The following is a 23,093-nucleotide window of genomic DNA, read 5'->3' as shown; positions in this document are numbered from 1 at the left end:
TCCCCATATAAACCGACCCCCCGATTTGGGGTCTTGGGCTTATAGAAATCGTAGTTTTTATCCAATTTGCCTGAAATTTGAAATCTAGAGGTATTTTATGACCATAAAGAGGTGTGAGTATCGGTCCATGTTTTGGTATAGCCCCCATATAGACCGATCTCCCGATTTTACTTCTTGGGCTTATAGAAACCGCAGTTTTTATTCAATTTACTTGAAATTGGAAATCTAGAGGTATTGTAGGACCACAAATACGTGTGCCAAAAATTGTGAGTATCGGTCCATGTTTTGGTATGGTCCCCATATAAAACGACCTCCCGATGTGGGTCTTGGGTTTATAGAAACCGTAGTTTTTATCCAATTTGTCTGAAATTGGATATCTAGAGGTATTTTAGGACCTTAAGAGGTGTGCCGAAAATGGTGAGTATCGGTCCATATTTTGGTATAGCCCCCATATAGACCGTTTTCCCGATTTTACTTCTTGGGCTTCTAGAATCCGAAGTTTTTATCCTATTTGCCTGAAATTGGAAATCTAGAGGTATTTTCGGGTCATAAAGAGGTGTGCCGAAAACGGTGAGTATTGGTCCATATTTTAGTATAGCCCCCATAAGAACGATCTCCCGATTGAACTCCTTGGGTTTCTAGAAACCGTAGTTTTTATCTGATTTGCCTGAATTTGTAAATATTCTGATATTTTAGGCTCACAAAAACGTGCATCGGATTAAGTTTTTATCGGTCCATTTGATAATGCCTCCATATAGACCGACTTCACTTCTTGGCGGTGTAGAAGGCGCACTGATCATGAAAATTGCTTGAAACTCAATATAAAATTTCCAGATTTTACTTCCACAGATTTAAGATTTCAAATTAAGACGTTATTTTATAATTTTCTTGCACACTTACAAGAGATGTTAATGATTCCTCTAAAACTCAAACAAAAATGGTTCTTATAAATCCAGAATCTGATATAGTCCTCATAGGTGAAATCTTTAAATTTATCTTCGGGAAGTGTCCTCAAGTCCTCAAGCCCTCCTGAAATTTCAAAGGAAACCCTAATATTCGGCCGAACTTAGTGCTGTATATACTTGTTAATATTTGATTTTAACCTCATAATAGCCAGAAGTATATTTATTATGTCCATGCAATTCCATATGCTATGGAGATCCATATTGTTGGCTCATTCATTAGTGGTGTCCATGTACATACCATAACTATCAAACTCTCTTTAATATACACCTGCATGGAGTTTTATTTTGCTTGTATAATTACAGAGTTTACAATATGAAATTTAATATAAACGAATTGTAATGAGAGAACAAGTTAAAACCATATCTTATATGCAGAGAAAAAAACTATGAATGGATGAAATTAATATAATAGAGAGTAATAATACAATGAAAGTCATTATTGAATGCGTTGTCATATGTATGTATTGGCTGTTATGCTCCAATTGATGAGCCAAGACGAAGAAAGTATAGTTCGTTTACTGCTCAAATGTCATTTTCAATCGAAAGACTTAAGGCACAAACTTTGTAGGCTGGATGCGATGTTAGTTAACACCAATGTTCAATTGTGGTGAATGTGACAGGGGGCAACCAAGCATTACTGTATGATTGTATATGAATATTAATGACTGTAGTGATAACTTAACTCTTCGGCATTTAAAAAAATGAGGTATATGTACTTATACAAAATCATAACATATACCGAAATTAGTACAAGTATTTTTATGATTATGAAAATTGACTAAAAAAATCCCAATGCCCAAATGGGAAAAATATTTAATGGATCAGTATACCATGAACTGATATATTGTCTGTATGGATAATTAACCTCGTTCTGCATGAAAATGTGATTTAGTTTATGTTTCAAACATAAACTAAATCACATTTAAAATGGAATAAGGATACAGAATAAAAATTGACTTTTCGACTGAACAACATTTTGTAAAACAAGTGACAAGCCGAAATCGATCATTCGAATTGATGTTTACAAAGTTGCCTTGGGACTGGGTTCAACATTTACGCAATGTGGTTAGTGTTGATCTTCTAATCTTGTGCATGCACTTGTATGGCTCCCATAAAAAAAATTTTTGTATAGAAAAAAGTCTTTTAGTCGATTTCGACTTTTGTATCCCCAGTTCATCACAATCCGTTTTTTTAATCCGAAAGCAGGAACTAAGGCCTTAAATACTTGTTAGAATAAGTTTCGGTTCATGTTAACGTTCTTAACATATCTTCAAAAAATTCAATTTTTTTTAAACAATTTTTAAATTCGGAAAACTCGGATTTTTGATTACGAAAAAAGCTTGCGGCAAAAAGCTTGTGCCAAGGTTTTGATTTTGCCAAAGCACGACAAAATTTTTCTCAGGCCTCACTAAAAAAATATGTTGTGAGACCAATGATTCCTTGTCTTTAAAATATAAATGCGACGCATTTCTCTTATATAAAATGTTTCCTTGCCAAAATCCGCTAAATAATTCAATAAAATAATTGGGTCCTTACAGTAACATGAGGTGATTCGACTTATAGATGGGTATCTTAACATGAAAGATAATTTCGAATTTAGAAAAATTCTTAAATTAATAAAATTGTCTTAAAATTTGTTGACTTTTTGTATCTTCACTGCAAAACAAAAAAGTGTACAAAAAAGGGTATTTTTCAGAATTTTCTCAAGGAAAAAATCTTTGGAACCGATCAAGCTGTATAGCTATAGAAAATTATGCTCTTACATAAATGTATTACTTGGGTAGCGGTAGCACTTGCCGATGGTAAGGTATCTTAAAACTTCTTAACACCGTCTTCTCAATTGTAGGTTTGTCCAGTAGGGAGCCACCGTGGTGCAATGGTTAGCATGCCCGCCTTGCATACACAAGGTCGTGGGTTCGATTCCTGCTACGACCGAACACCAAAAAGTTTTTCAGCGGTGGATTATCCCACCTCAGTAATGCTGGTGACATTTCTGAGGATTTCAAAGCTTCTCTAAGTGGTTTCACTGGAATGTGGAACGCCGTTCGGACTCGGCTATAAAAAGGAGGTCCCTTGTCATTGAGCTTAACATGGAATCGGGCAGCACTCAGTGATAAGAGAGAAGTTCACCACTGTGGTATCACAATGGACTGAATAGTCTAAGTGAGCTTGATACATCGGGCTGCCACATAACCTATCGGGCTGCCACATAACCGAAAAAAGGCCGATTAAATACGTATATAATTAAATTTGACAACATTTTCTATAAAAACAAAATTTGGAAAAAAAACTAAAGCAATAAAATTTTGACAAAATTTTCAATAGAAATAAAATTTTGCCAAAATTTTCTAACGCAATAAAATTTTGACAAAATTTTCTATAGAAATAAAATTTTGACAAAATTTTCTATAGAAATAAAATTTTGACAAAATTTTCTATAGAAATAAAATCTTGACAAAATTTTTTATGGTAATAACATTTTGATAAAATTTTTTATGGTAATAATATTTTGATAAAAATTTCTATAGAAATTTTGGTAGATTATTTTTGGGGATCGTCTATATATAACTATAGACCGATATGGACCAATTTTGGCATAGTTGTTAGCGGCCATATGCTAGCGCAATGTACCAAATTTCACCACGTACCAAATTGCAACCGGATCGGATGAATTTTGCTACTCCAAGAGGCTCCGCAAGCCAAATCTGAGCGTGAGTTTATATGGGGGCTATACGTAAAAGTGGTCCGATATGGTTGGGTTACGTTTGGTGGCAGCCCGATGTTCCAGGCTCACTTAAACTATTCAGTCCATTGTGATACCACATTGGTGAACTTCTCTCTGATCACTGAGTGCTGCCCGATTCCATGATAAGCTCAACGACAAGGGACCTCCTTTTAATAGCCGAGTCCGAACGGCGTTCCACATTGCAGTGAAACCACTTAGAGAAGTTTTGAAACCCTCAGAAATGTCACCAGCATTACTGAGGTGGGATAATCCACCGCTGAAAAACTTTTTGGTATTCGGTCGAAGCAGGAATCGAACCCACGACCTTGTGTGCCCGTCTTGCATGGCATGCTAACCATTGCACCACGGTGGCCCCCGATATGGCCCATTTGCAATACCATCTGACCTACACCAATAACAACTACTTGTGCCAAGTTTCAAGTCAATAGCTTGTTTCGTTCGGAAGTTATCGTGATTTCAACAGACGGATGAACGGACGGACGGACATGCTTACATCGACTCAGAATTTCACCACGACCCAGAATATATATATACTTTATGGGATCTTAGAACAATATTTCGATGTGTTACAAACGGAATGACAAAGTTAATATAACCCCCCATCCTATGGTGGAGGGTATAATAAAATAAATTAAAAATAAACTAAAACAAAATAATTTTGTTTTGCAATAAATATTGGAAATTTTTGGCTTCCATAACGAAATTAATTAAATTAATTTTGTGATAGAAATTGCGATAATCACGAAAATTATAATCATAATTACCAACTAAAAAGTAAATTGAGCGAATTAAAAAATTAATTTAAGCAATTAGTTTTTATAACTAATTTTTGTTTTTTTTAATATTTATAATTTTCAACTAAGATTTTATTTTTAAGAATATAAATTTTGGTGTATAGATTAGCTTTAGAATAAGGATTATATTTTGTTCTTATCTCAATCATTTCTTAAGAAATATTTCAGAACAATAAGCTTTTGGAGAATTTCCAAATATTTCATGAGCCACAAAACATTTGACATAGTTTATCTTTAAATCTATATTTATGATTTTGTACACATCAATTTAATAAATTCTATATTTGTTCTAAACAAGCTTAAAACTCTATATAACTACGAGCTCATTCTATGCGATTACATTATATAAATCTTGAAGGTTAGAACATTTTACAAAATCTGTGCACGCATTACTCGTTACCTAATATAATTGCAATAAAGATTTGTTTATTATTATTACAATAAATAATAATAACAGATCTGAGGCGTTAAAGCTTTATTACAAACAAAAAATTGAAAAAAAGCCTAGCATATTAATTTTAATATTTTGTGTTTATATGTGAAATCTTATTTCTAATAGTTTATTTCATTTATTTATGACCTTACATGAAAAAACAATTGCTAATTCCAAATGCATTCCACACCTAGGTTAATTAATTAAGCAATTTTGCCTCTTTGCCCGGTGAAGTGTGTTAGATGTTAAAAATGTCGATTTAAGAAATAATTACAAAAGTGTATATCTCAGTTAAAATCTTAAACATTTAAATGAATCTCTTTTGTAAGATTTTTCATGGGTCATAGTACTGTAGTTTTGCTAGATAGAGCCATGGACGATAGCTCAACATAAATTGTTAACAAATTGTTAAAAAAATATACACACTAAACTTTTTAAGCAGCCGCGTTATTTCCAAACAAATTAACATAGGCGAATGTTGTAAATTCAAATATCATCAGTACATACACACCTTCACAGTTGTTGCCTTAATAGCAGCTGTGTTCAAATGCGAATGCAATTAAGAAAAATTAAATGCGTTTTTGGACAACACAAAAAAAATATATATTTTTTCAAATTGATGCTTTGTTTTTACTGTTAACGTTGTGGTCTTAAGAATACCAGCCATTGTATTAAAAAGTTTGTTTCTTAACTCTTTTGAATTGTTAAGTTATGCAAAGGGTGTATATAGGCATACAATTATTTTGTAAATAACCTTCAAACTGAAAACAATTGAGAAGCTTAAACTCTTGATGGATGGCAACAGAAGCTACAATTTTTTAACATCTTTGTTAGGGTTTTTGTTGTAGCGAAAAGGAAAAAAACCCGAAAAAAAATATTGAAAATAATGCACTTTAAGTAAAATTGCGTAAATCTTCAGCCGACAAATGGCCAGCCATAAACTTTAGTCCAACTGCACTTCGCACGTTTTATGAAGCAATCACAAGTCTGAAGAGTTATAAACTTAAAAATGAATACCAGCGAACCGTGTCTTACTGGCACTCAGCCAATTGAAAATGCAAATTAAACGAAATACAAGATATCCATCAAACTCTAAAGTTCGACGAACAGAGTGAGATTTGAAAAATGTAGAGTTAAATTGAAAATGTTTGAAAAATTAAAGAAAATGTTATAAACTAAAATCGATGCAAATGCTATTGCAAAAAATATTTATAGATATATTCTCATTTAAAGTGATTCAGATATTGAAATAGAATTCAATTTAATTGTTTATAATTTTTTGAAAAATTTACATTTTAGTTCCGATTTACTTAAAAATTCGTGGTATACCTGCAAAAAAAAACTATGCACCTCACTTTCGGCATTTTGATGTGGTTGGTTAGGTTAGGAGACCATATACCTACACCATGTACCAAATTTCAGCCGGATCGGATGAAATTTGCTTCTCTTAGAGGCTTTGCAAGCCAAATCGGGGGATGGGTTTATATGGCGGCTATATATAATTATGGACCGATGTGAGACCATATACTTACACCATGTACCAAATTTCAGCCGGATCGGATGAAATTTGCTTCTCTTAGAGGCTTTGCAAGCCAAATCGGGGGATCGGTTTATATGGGGGCTATATATAATTATGGACCGATGTGAACCGATTTTTGCATGGTCATTAGAGACCATATACTTACACCATGTACCAAATTTCAGCCGGATCGGATGAAATTTGCTTCTCTTAGAGGCTTCGCAAGCCAAATCGGGGGATCGGTTTATATGGGGGCTATATATAATTATGGACCGATGTGAACCGATTTTTGCATGGTCATTAGAGACCATATGCTGACACCATGTACCAAATTTCAGCCGCATCGGATGAAATTTGCTTCTCTTAGAGGCTTCGCAAGCCAAATCGGGGGATCGGTTTATATGGGGGCTATATATAATTATGGACCGATGTGAACCGATTTTTGCATGGTCATTAGAGACCATATGCTGACACCATGTACCAAATTTCAGCCAGTTCGGATGAAATTTGCTTCTCTTAGAGGCTCCGCAAGCCAAATCTGGGGATCGGTTTATATGGGGGCTATATATAATTATGAACCGGTGTGGACCAATTTTTGCATTGTTGTTAGAGACCATAAACCAACACCATGTACCAAATTTCAGCCGGAACGGATGAAATTTGCTTCTCTTAGAGGATTCGCAAGCCAAATTTGGGGATTGGTTTATATGGGGGCTATACGTAAAAGTGGACCGATATGGCCCATTTGCCATCCGACCTACATCAATAGCAACGACTTGTGCCTAGTTTCAAGTCGATACCTTGTTCCGATCGGAAGTTAGCGTGATTTCAACAGACGGACGGACGGACGGACATACTCAGATCGACTCAGAATTTCACCACGACCCAGATTATATATACTTAATGGGGTCTTAGAGCAATATTTCGATGTGTTACAAACGTAATGACAAAGTTATTTGTATACCCACCACCATCCTATGGTGGTGGGTATACAAAAATTCTCACAATTTCTTTAATTCAAAATTGAGGTTTCTACATTAGGTTTACGACATACGTTTTATACCGTCGACAGGCCATCCCTGGTCTAGCCGTGAAGCTGAATTGAACACAAAAATGATCATAACTTTTTATATAATGTTATTTTTTTGAAAAAAATTTCCAGCTTCTCATATTCTATAATATTTTTTTTTTTCCTTTACACTTATTACATTACACTTATTAATTAAAATACCACCATATTTTTATATCTCACAAACAAGATATATTACTCAGCATTTTTTAGTTTATTTTGAAAAAAATAATCAATTTAAAAATCGATGTATAAATTAATATTATTACCCGCACTAAAACTGATGGTAATTCAAATGCTACATCTCCAGCTCTTGTAAATTACAAATCCATAGAAAAAAAACAGAAATAATTTTCTCCCACCCAATAGGGATTTTTAAAACCTCTTGCCACAACACTATAACCGGAAGACTGAACATACCAATCATTGGACTGTGCATTAACCCTAAAATGTTGCATCATTAATAACCGTATACGATAAAATAGTAAAACAATGGCTGATGGCAGATCATCATAAACAAAAGCAATGAAATGAATCTCTGTGAATATCATTCAATGAAAAGTTGTTTTTTCTTTTCTTTTGATTTCTATGCAAATTAGACATTTTTGATGCCCATTCAATTTCTACTGCCTTATTTTTGTTTTTGTAGTCGCTAACGTTAAAGATAACAAAAAAATTTCTTTTCAAGAAGATAGAGAAAAAGAAAAAAAAACTTAGTCTATTGAATATGCAGAAGCTTAAGAGAAGAAAAAAAATAACAGGATAGGATAAAACAAGACCTTAATGGAGGGTAAAAAACATTATTAAGAAGAAAGCTAGAACTGTAAATCTTCAAAGATTGGAAATGAAATATTAATATAATATGAGAAATTTTAAGTCTTTTTTTGGCTTTGATAAAATATGAGATTTTAGTCTAATGTTTTCTCTGAGATGGGAGAGAAATATGTGAGGGATTCTCACAAAATGATAATGATAAATTTGTTTTCAATTTTACAAAAATTTTTAAATGCTTTAGTGTATATGGGAAAAGTTGGTGTTTTAAGTTTGACGAAGTTTTTAAATCGTGACACACACCGAAAACAAGTAAACTGTTTTATAGGAAGTATAAACTAACTCGTACGAAAATTAAACTAAATTTTACTCCACGTTTTGAGATTTCCACAAAGCGTTGTTAAAACCAGGAAAATGTTATGCCCCGTTGTAGAAGAAGAAATTAACTAACATTAAAGAAGAAAATCATTGGCGCCAAATCATGATCATTTTCACGATACAGTAGTTCATTCTTACTATTTTTGGGAATCGTACGAAAATTTTCATTAGCTTTAGTTCATATTGAACTTATGTGTACGGTCATTGAACTTTATACTCACGTTTATTTGAGACATACTTAGAAACGAAATTGTCATTGGGATGTGGAAAATTTCGAAAAAATGATAAAATTTAACTACAAACAAATAATTTTTTTGCAATAAAAATAAGTTCAAATTTAGCGTTACGGAATTTTTTTTTTCTGTGCAAGAACGAAATTTTAGACAAACGAAATTCGCTTTATAACAAAATTTTGGTTTGTATTTTCTTAAAGAACAAATAAAACCGAATTTGTGACAAGTGTTGCAACAATTTTATCTAATGATTTTTCACACAAAAAAATTTCACGAAATTTTTTCCGATTAAAATTTTAATTGAGTTTTAAAAAATATTCAATTAAAAATTTAATTGATTCAACAAATTTTTTAATTGAAACAAAAATCAATCACAAAAATAATAGTATCAATTAATTTTTTAATTGGATCAATTAAATTTTTAATTGACCTTCAATTAATTTTTTAATTGACCTTCAATTAATTTTTTAATTGATACTATCATTTCTGTGATTGAAGACATTTAAAAATTAATTGGATCAATTAATTTCGTGATTGAATCAGAAAAAAATTTGTTGTGTGTGTTATTTAATTCAATAGAAAATTATTTAGCACCAAAAGAAAACTTACACTGAAAAGAAAGCATGCCCGGTTTCAAAGATTTTGTCTTAACTTTAAAAATGTTTGTATTGATTCCGAGCCAAAGAAGCGGAGAATACAAGTAAGAATACTTTTAAGACACAATTCTCTTTTGGGTTTTGTATACTTGCTTCTAGGAAGCAAATTTTAATTGTTCGTTTTTTCAGCTTTTTTTCTTCATATACCGTCAAAGTCCTTTAAAATTGAGTTAACGACAACTTTATTTTCCAAATTAAGATTCGACTTCCAGTAGAAATTATGCTATGTTTGAAATAAAAAACGTCTTTTAAATAAAGTGTTGAAAAACATGTCCTATATATGAACGATTTTTTGCTTTGTAGTCAAAATGCAAAAAGACAACAAATTTAAAGACAATTTCATTAAAGTTAAAGATTTTTTCTGAATTATTAAAGTCAAGTTGACCTTAGCCCAAGCATTTTTTCTTTCATGTTATGATACCCATTTTTAAGTGAAATCACTCAATTATAAGGACAATACGACTTCATTGAAAAGTTTATTTTGTTCTTTATTTTTGACAACTAGAAACTACACGCAGAGAAGGAATATGATCACCTCAAATATGTTTCAAGAGCAAAATGTTATTTTTGTATGGGACCATATAACATGTTTGTCACTAAAATGTTATTTTCTCGTTAAATATAACCTGCTTGCCGAAATCAAATACATGATTTCCGAGAAAATAACATGGTGGCGAAAACCATGTTACATGGTCGCCACCCAAAAATAACATTTTGCTCTTAAAACATGTTTGAAGTGATCATATTCCTTCTCTGGGTGTATGACATTACTAAAAATGGATCGATACTTTCATCAACATGTATGAAAAATGTAAATTAAACAAGTATATACGGCCGTAAGTTCGGCAAAGCCGAAGTTTATGTACCCTCCACCATGGATTGCGTAGAAACTTTTACTGAAGACTGTCATCCACAATCGAATTACTTGGGTTGCGGTAACACTTGTTGATGGCAAGGTATCTTAAAACTTCCTAACACCGTCTTCTAAATTACAAGGTAGTCCATACGTAGTATATATTAAACTAAAAAAGACCGATTAAATACGTATATAATTAAGTTTAAAGTTTTTATAGAAATACAATTTTGACAAAATAAAATTTTGACAACAGTTTCTATAGAAATAAAATTTTTACAAAATTTTCTATTGAAGTAAAATGTTTACAAAATTTTCTATTGAAATAAAATTTTGACTAAATTTTCTATAGAAATAACATTTTGACAATGTTTTCCATAAAAATACAATTTTGGTAGATTATTTTTGGCTCGAGTGGCAACCATGAATATGATCCGATATGGACCATTTTTTGTGTGATTGGGGATCGGCTATATATAACTATAGACCGATATGGACCAATTTTGGAATGGATATTAGCTGCCTTATATTAACACCATGTTGCAAATTTCAACCAGATCGGATGAATTTTGCTCCTCCAAGAGGCTGCGGAGATCAAATCTAGGGAACGGTTTATATGGGGGCTATATATAATTATGGACCGATATGGAACAATTCTTGCGTGTTCGTTAGATACGACATTCTAACACCATGTTCCAAATTTCAACCGGATCGGATGAATTTTGCTCCTCCAAGAGGCTTCGGAGGACAAATCAGGGAATCGATTTATATGGGGGCTATATATAATTATGGACCGATATGGACCAATTTTTGCATGGTCATTAGAGAACATATACCAACACCATGTACCAAATTTCAGCCGGATCGGATGAAATCTTCGTTTCTTAGAGGCTCCACAAACCAAATCGGAGGATCGGTTTATATGGGTGCTATATATAATTATGAACTGATGTGGACCAATTTTTGCATGGTCATTAGAGAACATATACCAATACCATGTACCAAATTTCAGCCGGATCGGATGAAATTTTCGTTTCTTAGAGGCTCCACAAGCCAAATCTGGTAATCGATTTATATGGGGGCTATATATAATTATGGACCGATATGGACCAATTTTTGCATGGTTGTTAGAGACCATATTCCAACACCATGTACCAAATTTCAGCCGGATCGGATGAAATTTGATTCTCTTAGAGGCTCCGTAAGCCAAACCGGGGATCGGTTTATATGGGGGCTATATATAATTATGGACCGATGCGGACCAATTTTTGCATGGATGTTAGAGACCATATATTAACACCATGTTCCACATTTGAACCGGATTGGATGAATTTTGCTCCTCCAAGAGGCTCTGGAGGTCAAATCTGGAGAACGGTTTATATGGGGGCTATATATAATCATGGACCGATATGGACCAATTTTGGCATGGATATTAGCTGCCTTCTATTAACACCATGTTGCAAATTTCAACCAGATCGGATGAATTTTGCTTCTCCAAGAGGCTGCGGAGATCAAATCTAGGGAACGGTTTATATGGGGGCTATATATAATTATGGACCGATATGGAACAATTCTTGCGTGTTTGTTAGATACGACATTCTAACACCATGTTCCAAATTTCAACCGGATCGGATGAATTTTGCTCCTCCAAGAGGCTCCGGAGGACAAATCAGGGAATCGATTTATATGGGGGCTATATATAATTATGGATTGATGTGGACCAATTTTTGCATGGTCATTAGAGAACATATACCAATACCATGTACCAAATTTCAGCCGGATCGGATGAAATTTTCGTTTCTTAGAGGCTCCACAAGCCAAATCTGGTAATCGATTTATATGAGGCCTATATATAATTATGGACCGATATGGACCAATTTTTGCATGGTCATTAGAGAACATATACCAACACCATGTACCAAATTTCAGCCGGATCGGATGAAATTTGCTTCTCTTTGAGGTTCCGCAAGCCACATCTGGGGATCGGTTTATATGGAGGCTATATATAATTATGGACCGATGTGCACCAATTTTTGCATGGTTGTTAGACCATATACCAACACAATGTACCAAATTTCAGCCGGATCGGATGAAATTTGCTTCTCTTAGAGGCTCCGCAAGCCAAATCTGGGGATCGGTTTATATGGGTGCTATATATAATTATGGATCGATGTGGACCAATTTTTGCATGATTGTTAAAGACCATATACCAACACCATGTACCAAATTTCAGCGGGATCAGATGAAATATGCTTCTGTTAGAGGCTCCACAAGCCAAATCTGAGGGTCCGTTTATATGGGGGCTATACGTAAAAGTGGACCGATATGGCCCATTTTCAATACCATCCGACCTACATCGATAACAACTACTTGTGCCAAGTTTTAAGTCGATAGCTTGTTTTGTTCGGAAGTTAGCGCGATTTCAACAGACGGACGGACGGACGGACGGACATGCTCAGATCGACTCAGAATTTCACCACGACCCAGAATATATATACTTTATGGGGTCTTAGATCAATATTTCGATGTATTACAAACGGAATGACAAAGTTAATATACCCCCCATCCTATGGTGGAGGGTATAAAAATTGTGAAAATCTTAAGTCACTATTTTCTATTTCCACCTTGGTGGGTACGCAAACAAGCAAAATTGTCGCATCTGATGTTCGGAAAACTTAAAAGTAATTTTTCCGCAGCCTTTCTATCCCTAATAGCGTTGCCAATTTGGTTTTTTTTTGTGATAGATGTGTTTCTGTTTTTTTTTGTTTTTTTTTAAGAAAAGAAAAAGATCATTTCATGGCCTTTTTAGCGATTTGTTTTCTTTTTTTATTTTCGACATAATTCTATGAAAATATGGACAAAATTGCGTTTTTATTTAACTCTTGCTACCGATATAAGGTTTTACACAAATTTTAAAGATCAATCGAAACATTAAAAATAATTTCGTCTGAGACTTATGGTACCAAAATATTTTTTTGTTTTTTACTGGATTTTCGCAATTTGGTTTTTTGGGAAAATCGAGCAGTTTTTGGTGAAAAAATTCTGCCACCTCTGATCGTCAACGTGTTTATAGTTAACATAGAAGATGTCATTGGACGTTACTTTTACGAAAATGAAAATTAGGGTTAATGGATTGCGCTCCAAAGATGGAGAGAAGGTTAATGATTTTTTTTTTGTCGGAATCGGATGGTATTGATTTGGACAGTGCTCCCTTTCAGCAAGACGACATTAAGTGCCACAAAAGCATCGAAACCATTGATAGGAAAAGGGTTCGAAAAAATTTTAGAAGTATTAAAAATTGTCCACCAAGATCTTGTGATTGAGACTTTTTTATTTTCAGCTACGTGAAAAATACGATCTACTCCAATGGTCCTGCTTTCATAGAAAACATCGAAGATAAAATTCGTGAGGTTAGATCATTCACTTTGAAATTTGGTTATAAAAAATTTCATGGAAATGAAATGGTCCTTTAAGTATCATCATGGAAGCTTCTCATTACGGAATACCTTTCTATTTATTATGAAATAAATATCCGATTACTTACACTGAAAAAAAATCATTTCCAATTTTAAAGATTTTGTCTATACATTAATTATTTTGGTATTTATTCCGGGCCAAAACAGCGGAGAATTAAATTTAGTTTAGTTTGCGTTTTTCGTACTTGATTCGAGGAAATAATTCTTAATGTATTCATTTTTCAGCCTTTTTCCTCATGTCCTATCAAAGTCCTTTAACAAAAACTTAAATTTCGAAATTCATAGACGACTTCAGGTAAAATTTATGCCATGTCTCAAGTAAAAACATCTTTAAAATAGAGTTTTGAAATACATCTCCTATTTTTTGAACGATTTTTAGCTTTGTAGCCAAGAGACAAAATGTCAACAAATTTAAAGATGATTTTATTTATTTTGAAAAATTTTCAGAATTAATAAAGTCAAGTTAGTTAGTCAAAAAAAAATTTCTTTTATATAAAGGCATCCAGTTTTAAGACGAATCACTTAACTATAAAGACAGCTTATCGACTTTTGTACAACTTGCGAATTTTGCTGGTATACCAAGCAAAATTCGCATTCGTATTTTAAGGACATAAAATCCTTAAATGCACAGCAATATTTTTTTTCAATGTGCCCCAAACATTACATTTCATTTGAATACCACAATAAAACCTCTTATTGGAAAACCCTTTGGACAGATGTAGACTATTTTCAAAAAGTTCCTTTATGGGTATGATAATTTCAAAATGTACGATAAACTTTATTAGAAATGTATCAATATGGACTATTTTTGGTACATTGTGTTAAAGAATACCAGATTCGCTTCCTTACCGTTAGCCGATAATCTTTGAACCTGTTCCTAATTTCAAAACGCTACATATTTTATTCATGCTATCAGAATAAATAAAATGTTTGATTTTTTTTTAAATTTATCTTATTTATCAAAACTGTATACAATTTTACTTTGATTATCAGTTATTTCTTAACGCATTAATAATCTCCAGTAAAAAAAAAAAACGACTTACACTAAATGTTATACATTTACTTGAAGGTAATTTTCTCAATTCTGTCTCACTAAATTGCAAACATTTATTTGTAGGCAATTTTCTCAACTTTGTCAAACAAATGCACACCTTTGTTATCGCGCGCGCACACACACACACCATAATTAAAATTGCAACAAAAATATTTCAAATATTTTTCACACTTTCATTGACCCAAAATGTGAGGCGTTGTTGCGCCAAAAGAAACACATTAAAAGGCTTAAGTAGACTCTTTCCACAATAAAAACTAAACTCTACTCAAATTCAAATGTAGTAAATTATAGACTTTTATGTGCAATGAAAACTTGGACACACACCATCGGCCAAGTAATTTTTTTATTAGCAGTTGGGTTTTTTTCTCTCGGCATTTATAAAGCAGCTATACATAAAGATATTAAACAATTTTTTTTTGTTCGTCATAACTAAGCGCAAAAATATCATTTACAGCTGCACCTGTTTTTCTTTTTCATACTTGTTGTTTGTGCTGAAGTGTAATGTAGAGTCCGTCTAATGATGCGAACAATAAATGAAATAATGCTATGTTATTATGAGGTTGAATTTGCCTGGAAATGATTTGAAATTATAAAATAAATTGGCGTATAACCAACGGAATTTCTATACGCTTAGGTTCATCTGCAATGGGTTATTATGAATGTCACTTTTTTACCAAAATCGTTATGAGTATGAAAAATTGTATCTCAGTGCAAATGGGTCCACCAGAAATCGGAACGGATTTCCTCCAAAATGCAAATTTGATGCGATACTATGCTATTCGGAACAACAAAAATGTGAATAGTTGCCACCATTGCCCCACATCAAAACGAAACATAATCCCAAAAGGTAAATTGGGGTTTATTTACATTTGTCATATTGAGGTTTATTTCCATAATAAAAACGGGCCCACATATAAATTGAACTTAATCCCCAAAAAACATAAAAAATTGGTGTTATTGTTTTGTATAAAATTTTTTCGGTCTTACTTCTTTTAGGTTTTGGGGCTAATTTTCGTGAAAACGAAACAAAATTTCAAAAGGTAAATTGGAGTTTATTTACATTTGAAATATTGGGATTTATTTCCATAATAAAAACGGGCCCAAATATAACATGAACTTAATCCCCTAAAAACATAAAAATTGGTGTTATTGTTTTCTATAAAAATGTTTGGGGTCTTATTTCTTTTAGGTTTTGGGGCCCATATTCATAACGTCCAATATTTTGTAAAATGTCGCCCATATAATAACCAAAAATATATAAAACACTTAAAGAATAAACATTTTATTTCCTGGAGCAAAAACACAAATTGGACTTTGCAACTAAATTATTTGAATAATAAAAATTTTGGTGACTTTTGCAAGGTTTTTAACTCTTCAAAAAAAAAAAAACATTCTTAACATACATATTACGGTAGACAAGTCACCAAAGAAATTCGTTATCAACTTTCACAAATACATTTAAATTCACCAAGTATATGTTAAAATAAATATTTACTCATTAGAATTAGCTAACTGGACAAAAGAATATAACGCTTTCGTGAAGTACAAAAAGAAAGAAGAACACCTTTACCGCAGACAGACAGAGAAATGGATGGGCAGACAAACAGCAACCACTAATTGACACAACTTACTTCATCAACAAATTGACCAACTTAACAAGACACTTAGGTTTAATGGTCAGTCACAATGAAATAAAGTTAATTTTTTTCTTCTTCTTTACATAGTTGCCGGAATGTCTGTTTGCTTCACAATTTTTTTTTCTTGTCTTTGGCCTTCATTGGCCTAGCTATAAGAAGTCATTCAAGCCAAAGTTCTTTTTGTTTTTTGGGGGGGAAACGAAGAAAAACGTGAATAAGTTTTATTGCAAAACTGTTGAAAGCAGGTGTGGACAATAAGATAGAAAATAGGACCAAATTTATATATTAAAAAATACAGCAATAACAAAATAAAAGAATAAAGTCGTCGAAAAATTGCAAATGAAGAAATTATTTTCACTTAGAATTTAGGATTTGTTATCTTGTATATCGCATTGAAACAAGAATATAATCCTCTTTTGGGCAATTTATATTTGCTATTAGCAATCATTTTTTGACAAATATATAAATAATAATTTTATCGTTTAGGTGGGAATTGATTTATTTCACATAAATAACAAAAGACTTAAGACATAAACTTGGATTAAATTATTCAATAATTCATTATAACATCCGCCTGAGTAATGAGTTTATCGACTTCTTCTTTATTTTGTTTACCCGATATTCGGATGTAAACGATCCTACAATATTACGTTTTTTAACGTAGTTATCTGTGATGAATATTTTTTTTTGTCTTACATGTAAATGTATATCACTATGATGTAGTCACTGAAATGTTTGATGGGTCTTGTACAGAGTTTGGCCCAATAACGTATATACGGGTATATATAACTACAATTTGACTCTCAATGGCTTTGCTCTTTACTCTCCAAGTAGAAACATCTGTAGGATTTCGAAGTCCAACGGGGTAAACATTGTTTTAGTCAGCAGGTCTCTCATGGGTTGCAATGGCTTGGTTGGTAGAACGTTGGCCTCGAATGACTGGTGACCCCGGTTCAAACCCCAGCGAGGGTTGTTTTTTTTTATAATTACTATTAGTATTTTTTCTTTTTTTTTATTTTATAATTCATATTTTTCTTATTGTCATTTCGAGCCAAGGGCAAACGGTCATGAGACAAACTATTCTCAGGTAATTGTTGACCAAAGTGTGAGAACTAAAACTGTATTTTTTTTAGAACATAGCGGTCGATATCTTTCAAATTTCACACCATTCCTATATTGATCTTAGTGGTGGGAAGTGATCTAGTTCCTCAGCTCATATAAATAAAATTGCACCAGGGTATGAGCTTGCTTTTGTTTTTCAAGCGCAGTACAGGAAACATTCTCAATAATAAGTGTTTGAATGTAAGAATTGAAAGCTGTAACAATTGAACGAGAACCAATTGTTCATAATTGAATTTTTTTTTCAAAATTCTACCTTAAATTATTGCGGTAAATCTAGTGCAAAAAGTTATTGTGAATCTGATATAATTTGCCTAATTTCCTTTAGGTAATTTGAGGGAGTTTTCAATTAAGAGGCATTAAATTCCTGCCAATTTATTATTTGCGCGAAATTTTGTTTTTGGGTATTCATGCTGTAAATGTTTAAAGGCTGAATTTTATTTCTTTTTTGAGGTAAGAGTTTTTAAAGCATGACAGTGGTGTGGAAATTTACAAAAAAAAAAAAATCTATTTTTTTTTTTGTAACAGATAAACGCAATTTCATTAATTTTGGAGAGGGTTTCCCACCCTGAAGTAACCTAAAGAAATTCCTCGTTTATGAGTTATTTCCACAACAGTAAATAAGAAGAATTTCTGTTCTGATAAATTTCTGTGAGGCGAAATTGTAACCAACAATCATCGGAGGATTCGGTGATACACCTGGAAATACCAAAGCCCAGTGCTCCTATCCTTTTGTCCAAGAGTGTGCCCATTCTCAACCAAAGGCCTATCAACAGGCGGAAGCTTTTAGCCACTCATAGATACTCTGTTGTGTGAGAGTATATCACCCAATTGGAGAGAATCTAAAAATAACTCTCTCACCAGCTGGTGGTTTGTTCAACGAGACCACCATTGACGCCCAGTGATCCATGTCTTGCAAATGCTGCATATCGGCCACATCAGCCGCTAGCCCAGAGCGCTAAAGCGCCGACTGAAAACCAACCATATCTAGCGATCCAAGTTCAAACCCCCAGAATGTTGTTATATATGTATGAATTTAATTATTACAATTTTATCAGCCAGGCATATGCATAAAATCATCAATTTATCAATTTCATTCTTATTAACCAATTTATAGCTAGCTAAGGAAAGTAAAGTAAAGTTCAACAGCAAAAACAACAACATACGACCATGTTCAACGAGGCCTCGGAGATCACCATCGAATGTTAAGTTCTTAACTTTGGCTAAAACCCACAACCAAGGAACAAAATAACACAAACTGAAAACAACAAAACAAAAAAAAAAGTAAGTTTTGATATAAAAATAACATTGATAAATTTGATTTACATGCATATGAAAAAAAAAATGAAAATGAGAAAAAAAAATCACTAAGAAAGTTTAATTAATAGAATTTCGAAAATTTTGAATTAATAATTCCCAAAATTTAGTAGAAAAAAAAAGAAAAAAAAAACTTAAAAAAAAAAATATAAAATCCTTGGAATTAGTATCCTTTCCACGTTAATTTAACTGATCCTCACTAAAATACTTCATGTCTAAATTTAACAAATATTAGAGTCCTGCCACAGGATATTTGTAGTTTATTTTTTCTTAATATAATTTCAGTTAAAATTCCGTGGAAAGAGAATTTACAATCACAAAATTTATCTAAACGATTTTGCAATATGCTCTTACAATTGTCCTTGAATTTAATTGTTTATTTAACTACCAGATATTTTTGAAAACTCGTATTATGTACTTTAATTAAAATATTAGAAATATAATGAAAATAATTTTTAAAATGAATCCTTAAACTTTTCAATATTCTTACGTGGGTGATGTAAAGGTAGGGTAATATCTGAGTAGGGGTATTAGTAACATTGTAGGCCACTAATACCATGGCAGGGATAAGGGTAAAGAGGCCAAGGATTCCAGAACACCAGGAATTCCTTACAAAACAACTTTCCTCCTAGATAATTTGTTTAACATTAATTCTAACCATTTGGGGTTTTGTTATGTGTGGTTAGATATTCCATCGTGTTCTATTTCATGTCTTTAGGGAGTCTATAATAATTTTGTTTATGTCCAGGATTGAAGGATATCAGAGAATCTAGGGGACCCGAACCCCCCCACCCGGCTGCTAGCTAGCGATCAACGGCTCCCTGTCTACCTAGATCTCGTATTATTTAAAAATTTATTTCGACCCATACCTCGTATCCTGTTTTTCCACGTCCAACGATTGAGCACCTTCATCGGGAGAAACTAGACATAAAGGGTCCTGTGTTAAATTCAAAAAAATTATGAAGTGTAGTTGGACATTACATATCTTATACTACTTATGACAGCTTACTTCAAATTAATTTCTTAATTAGTTCAATTGGAATCTAATTGATCTTGATCGTACAATCAATTATTATTTTTTTTTAAATAATTTTTTTATATTTTCAATTATATTTTTAATTGGAAATACTTTTTTATTTGATAAAATATTGAATGGGATAATTAATAATTTTATTAATTAACATTTTAATTTAAAACGTTAAAAGTGTCTATGCTATTTTTATACCCACCACCATAGAATGGTGACAGGGGTATAATAAGTTTGTCATTCCATTTGTAACACATTGAAATATCGATTTCCGACTACATAAAGCATATATATATTCTTGATCAGGGAGAAATTCTAAGACGATATAAGCATGTCCGTCAGTCTGTCTGTTGTTGGTGCCTATCGGTCCATGTTTTGGTATAGCCCCCATATGGACCGATTTCCCGATTTTGCTTCATGGGCTTCTAGAATCTGTATTTACTATACGATTTGCCTGAAATTTGAAATATAGAGGTATTTTAAGACCACGAAGAGGTGTGGCGAAAATGGGGTGTATCGGTCTATATTTTGGTATAGCCACCATATAGACCGATCTTCCGATTTTACTTCTAGAATCCATAGTTTTTATCCAATTTGCCAGACATTAAAAATCTAGAGGTATTTTGGGACCATAAATTGGTGTGTCGCACATAGGGTGTATCGGTCGATGTTTTGGTGTAGCCCCCATATAAACCGATCTCCCGATTATCCGATTTTATTTCTTGGGCTACTAGAATCCGTAGTTTTTATCCAATTTGCCTGAATTTGGAAATCTTGAGGTATTTTAGGACCTCAAAGAGGTGTGCCGAAAATGTGGTGTATCGGTCCATGTTTTGATATAGCCCCCATATAGACCGATCGCCCGATTTTACTTCTTGGTCTTTTAGAATCCGTAATTTTTTCCCAAATTTGCCTCAAATTGGAAATCTAGAGGTATTCTAGAACCATAAAGAGGTGTGCCTAAAATGGTGAGTATCGGTCCATGTTTTGATATAGCCCCCTATAGACCGATCTCCCGATTTTACTTCTTGGGCTTCTAGAATCCGTAGTTTTTATCCAATTTGTCTGAAATTTGAAATCTAGAGGTATTCTAGGACCATAAGGACGTGTGTCGAAAATTTTGAGTACCGGTCCATGTTTTGATATAGCCCCCATATAGACCGATCTCCGTAGTTATTACCCAATTTGCCTGAAATTGGAAATCTAGAGGTATTCTAGGAAAATAAAGAGATGTGCCGAAAATGGTGATTATCGGACCATGTTTCGATATAGGCCCCATTACACGGAATTCCCGATTTACTTCCTAGGGTTTCTAGAAATTGTAGTTTTTATCCGATTTGCCACAAATTGAAAATATACTGGCATCTTAGGCCCATAACAAAGTTTATATGTTATGATTTAGTTTTATCGGTCCATTTGGTAAGGCCTCCATATAGACCGATTTCACTTATTGAAACTGAATGAAAAATTTCCAGATTTTACTTCTCGTAATCATTTAAATATTTGGGATGAAAATCTATAGATTTTAGATTTCAAATCAAGGCGTTTTTTCATCATTTTCTTGCACACTTACAAGAGATGTTTATGATTCCTCTAAAATTCAAACAAAAATGGTTCTTATAAATTCAGTATCTGATCTAGTCTTCATAAGTAAAATCTAAACATTTATCTGTGGGAAGCGTACTGGTTGAATTGATCTGCTTGGGAAAATATCTTTCATTAAGCCCACCTGAATTTTTCAAAGGAAACTATTATATTTGATTCATGGTGGTGGGTATTTAAGATTCGGGCGGGCCGAACTTACTACAGCATATACTTGTTTATAGTGACTTTATCTCATAATTTAATTAAAAAGTTTATTGTATCAGTTAATAAGGATCTCCTCTTCGCATTTGCATTTTAGTCAAAGGCTCCTTCTTAGTATTTCTACAAGAACCAAAAAATAATAACTCTAATATTAACATCGTTAGAAAATTTGTACCAAATTAATAATTTCTTATAAACAATTTCAATTTCAAGTTTAACCCATTAACGCGCAAAACGAAACTTCCGGACAAAAATTGATTTTATGGATTTTTATTAACACAGTAACGACTAAAAAAAGATTTAAAAGAAACTGACAAATTTTAGAAAAAGGGGTGTCCCCATGTGAAGACATTGGGCAGATTTAGTAAGAAATTCTCCAAAAATCTTCATTTCCTGGTAGTACACTTTTTATCTTTTTATTACAATAAACTTAACAGTTTTATCTACACACAATCGATGTGAAGATTTATAGATTTAAGATTGGTACACATAAAACTATTGAAAGTATTTTACAAAAGTTTTCCTAATAATAAAAAAAATATAATTTAAAATTACAAAAATAACGGATAGCTCATAGTTGTTTGTCTTTAAATAGGTGTCCTCATATGGGGATAGAAGGCGGTAATGGGTTAATATATTATGATTATCGATAATAATTTAATATACAGAAAAATTTAATATACAGAAAAAATTAAAAGTTATATTTTGAAATGTAATTATAAGTTAAATACCAAAATATTTATTTAAAAACTAAACAAATGCTTCTTATTCTTTGTTTCCTAAATGTTTAGCAGTGTAAAATAAAGCACTTTGTAAAATATGAATTACTTGTATTACCATTCAAATACAAAGTCATCTTTGATACTTTCAATCATACAATTTAACACACGGTCTCAAAAAATAGACAACTAACAAAAAATATTTTCGATTTGTGGCATATAAATGCGAAGGGATTTGTATTTAGGATGAAATTATCTATGAGATGCAAATGATTTATTTATGTAACCTTGAAAGCTTTTGAATACAATTAGTTTCGCTTATTTGTTTTAGTATTCAAAATGCGTATTATTTTACTTTAAGGTTGTAACCTTGCATGATATTCCAATACAAAAACCCATCAATACAAAAATGAAAGGAAGATACCGAATAATAAGGCGATATGAAGATAAATCGTAGTGTAGAGATTTTTTTGTGTTTTAATTTTGTCTGGAATATATTTCGATACATCATTGAAATTAGA

The 23,093-nt window shown here is 32.5% G+C and overlaps 1 protein-coding gene and 1 long non-coding RNA gene across 5 annotated transcripts in view; one reads left to right on the top strand and one right to left on the bottom strand.

Moving 5' to 3' along the window:
- LOC142230616 (uncharacterized) overlaps positions 1–23,093 on the bottom strand; it is a 158,044-nt gene that overhangs the window by 129,272 nt on the left and 5,679 nt on the right. The window lies entirely within an intron of this gene.
- LOC142229948 (uncharacterized) lies at positions 17,936–18,968 on the top strand. The gene is made up of 2 exons (XR_012720536.1): positions 17,936–18,156; positions 18,232–18,968. It is a non-coding gene; the product is annotated as an uncharacterized LOC142229948 (long non-coding RNA).

Source organism: Haematobia irritans, chromosome 3 (genome assembly GCF_050003625.1).
Source record: "Haematobia irritans isolate KBUSLIRL chromosome 3, ASM5000362v1, whole genome shotgun sequence".
Taxonomy (NCBI): Eukaryota; Metazoa; Arthropoda; class Insecta; order Diptera; family Muscidae; genus Haematobia; species Haematobia irritans.
The sequence above is the reverse complement of the archived record's forward strand: the minus strand, read 5'-3'. Positions and strand labels throughout refer to the sequence as shown.